The sequence below is a fragment of the Tursiops truncatus genome, chromosome 8 (genome assembly GCF_011762595.2).
Source record: "Tursiops truncatus isolate mTurTru1 chromosome 8, mTurTru1.mat.Y, whole genome shotgun sequence".
NCBI classification, from domain to species: Eukaryota; Metazoa; Chordata; class Mammalia; order Artiodactyla; family Delphinidae; genus Tursiops; species Tursiops truncatus.
In genome coordinates, this window is record NC_047041.1 from 60,113,087 (window position 1) to 60,116,121 (window position 3,035).

The following is a 3,035-nucleotide window of genomic DNA, read 5'->3' on the forward strand; positions in this document are numbered from 1 at the left end:
CATGGTCCCCAGAGCCCAAGGAAAAGGACTGTACCAGGTACTTCAAACTACTGACACTTCAACGAATAGATCTTGGGTACGGGCCTCTGATGTCATCGCTTAAACAACTTTAAGACAGTACTGAAGGGAAAAAAAAGAAAAAAAGACCGTACTGTTGGGCTAGATCAGGATTTCCAGAACTCTTTTTAGTAAGAAGCAGATGGGTTCATGATGCCAGCAGAACAAGAATGGATTACATAGAATGGATGAACTAATGACAGAGGATTGTAGCTACTTGTTTGGAATATTGTTGATATTGTTTTAATGTTCTATTTTCTGGATACATAAGGAAGCCCTTTTTCTCTCTTGTTAACTTATTTATAAGCCATAACAATTTAGTAGATTCTGATTTTGTAAACTGAAATGAAACATCTTTAGATGATGTTTTATTCTCCCTACTTGATTCCCCTTCCAAATTCAGAAATTTTTATTAAATATTCTTACTTTTAAATGGTAACTTAGTTATTTGCATAGGTTCAATAAGAATCTACCCTCCTTTTTACTAAATATAATTGGAAAAATGGTTATGAAACCAAGGCCTTGTCTGGAATGTCATATTTGAAAATGATGCTTATTTAATTGGGTACGACCAGTCACTGTCTTTTTTTCCCTAAAACTATTTTAAATGTTTTTGCATTCAAACATTCACCCCCAGATTATGGAGTATGAACTAGCCATTTACACTTTTTCTTTTGTAAAATGGCAATGCTTTTTAAAAATAATATTGTCAATAGGTTGCTCATTTCTGTTACTTCAGACACAAAATTCAAAATCAGCTGTTTTCCATGCTTGATTCTTTTGGATTGCTCCAACTTTCTTCCGTGTGCTTACATAGGAAACAAAATACTGTTATAAAAAATGCTTTTTTTTTATGTTTCAATTAGTCTGTTAATTATGAAGATTAGCTGTTCAAAACAGTGCTGTTGGGCTTCCCTGGTGGCGCAGTGGTTGAGAGTCCGCCTGCCGATGCAGGGGACACGGGTTCGTGCCCCGGTCCGGGAGGATCCCACATGCCGCGGAGCGGCTGGGCCCGTGAGCCATGGCCGCTGAGCCTGCGCGTCCGGAGCCTGTGCTCCGGCGACAGGAGAGGCCACAACAGTGAGAGGCCCGCGTACCGCAAGAAAAAAAAGCAGTACTGTTATTCTTGTCTCCTTCTTGTATCCTTCATTACTGACACAAAGACCTAAGTCCCTTAACTGGTGCTTTTCTGTATCTGAATGGCTGCAACACAGCCGAACAGCTTTTCTGGTGTGAGATCCTCTGCCGATTTATTTAGAAACTGTGCTATGTGAATAAAATATACCTAAAGGAAAATGTCTTCATATAACTGGAGGATTCCTGTCCCAGTTCTAAATAAAAATTCCTCCCCATCTCTGCAAAATACATCCCAGCCTGGACTGGCTGGATCAAGTAGAATAGTGACTTGTGATGCTATGTGAATATCCAGTCTATCAAGTATATGCTAGTGTGAAAACGTAAGACTACTTGATATGGAGAAAATGTGTAAAGAGACTGCCCTCAAAGAATACTTCAGATGTTCCAAAATATTTCAACATCTTGCTGCAATCCACACAGAAAAAGGCCAATTGGGATGGCTTATTCATGCGATTTCCAAATGCAATGAAGGCAACTGCCTCTTCCAAACTGAGAATGAACAATGCCCCAATGAAAGACACCCCTTGGACATAACCAACATCAGGTCTGTAACATGAATATGCTCCTGAGATACTGTATAAAAACATCCTGATATGGACCATCCTTCTGAAAGATGTAGAGAGATGGAAAGGCATAGCATATGTCCAGCTTAATTCCAGACCAGCATCTGGAGAATCATCATTCTGGACCAGCATTACAGAGAATGATATGTTTAGACAGAAGTTGTTGGGGCTTCCCTGGTGGTGCAGTTGTTGGGGGTCCGCCTGCCAATGCGGGGCACACGGGTTCGCGCCCCGGTCCGGGAAGATCCCACATGCCGCGGAGCGGCTAGGCCTGTGAGCCGTGGTCGCTGAGCCTGCGCGTCCGGAGCCTGTGCTCCGCAATGGGAGAGGCCACAACAGTGAGAGGCCCGCGTACCGCCAAAAAAAAAAAAAAAAAAAGTTGTTTTACTGAAGCTTTCCCACCATTTCTTTCCTCTGGGGAGGAATACTGTATAAAGTTCAGGAGTGATACTTATTTAGTCCACTTACTACAGCTAGACTCCAAGCTTTACCATGAACACTAGGGGGCAATCCCTGCACCTCAATTCTCCAACCTTTTTCCTACTATGAATTTCTTCCCTGGTCCAAATTACCATTGCATTTGCAATATTTTCTTCTTAATTTTTTTTAATGTACTGCTTTAATTTCTCAATTTTAAGACTCAGCTCAAAGGTCTCGTGTTCTCGTCACTGATTTGGCAGGAAGATTTTCTTGGAGTAAGCAAAGATTTCAACAGGACACAAAAGCAATCGTCAATCATATGATGGCCCATGCTCAAGAATCAGAAAGGTGGTAGAAGGTGGCTCAAATTCAAAATTCTTATGTCTTAAAGACTGAAACGGTGATTTTTGGTCCTCCCTGTTCATGCTTTTTTCCTGCTGAATGTTTTTTGGATTTTCTGAAGATTCTTTCTGGGAGGGACTTTATCAAATAATTTCCAACAAGGAACACTGTGGACAACTGATCTGAGTTCCTTTTGTCCTTTTTGGAAAAGGTTTCAGACAACCAGGGGCAGGTAGAGGGGCTCTCTGGAAGAGGAGGGAGAGAATAACGCCCTCTGATTCCCAGCTGCTTCAAGTTCATGGTCTTTGGTATCTGCAGCCGCCAGGCAGCTGCTTTGCGGAGGACAGGCTGCCCATACCAGCAGTGACCTCATCACCAGGCCCCTCCAGGTGGACATGACCACAGGAACAAGGGAAGAGGCTCCCTGCCCACCTGGGGAGGCTGTGGCAGGTGCCTGACCAGTCACTTTTAGGGAACTAAGGTTGACTTTATTGAAACAGTGCTGACAAAGCCCTC

At 42.7% G+C, this 3,035-nt stretch overlaps 2 pseudogenes; both read right to left on the reverse strand.

The window, feature by feature from the left end:
* Positions 1–967: 967 nt before the first annotated feature.
* Positions 968–1,889, reverse strand: LOC101335077 (TBC1 domain family member 12 pseudogene; annotated as a pseudogene).
* Positions 1,890–1,906: 17 nt separating this feature from the next.
* LOC141279434 (TBC1 domain family member 12-like) lies at positions 1,907–2,730 on the reverse strand (annotated as a pseudogene).
* Positions 2,731–3,035: the final 305 nt, after the last annotated feature.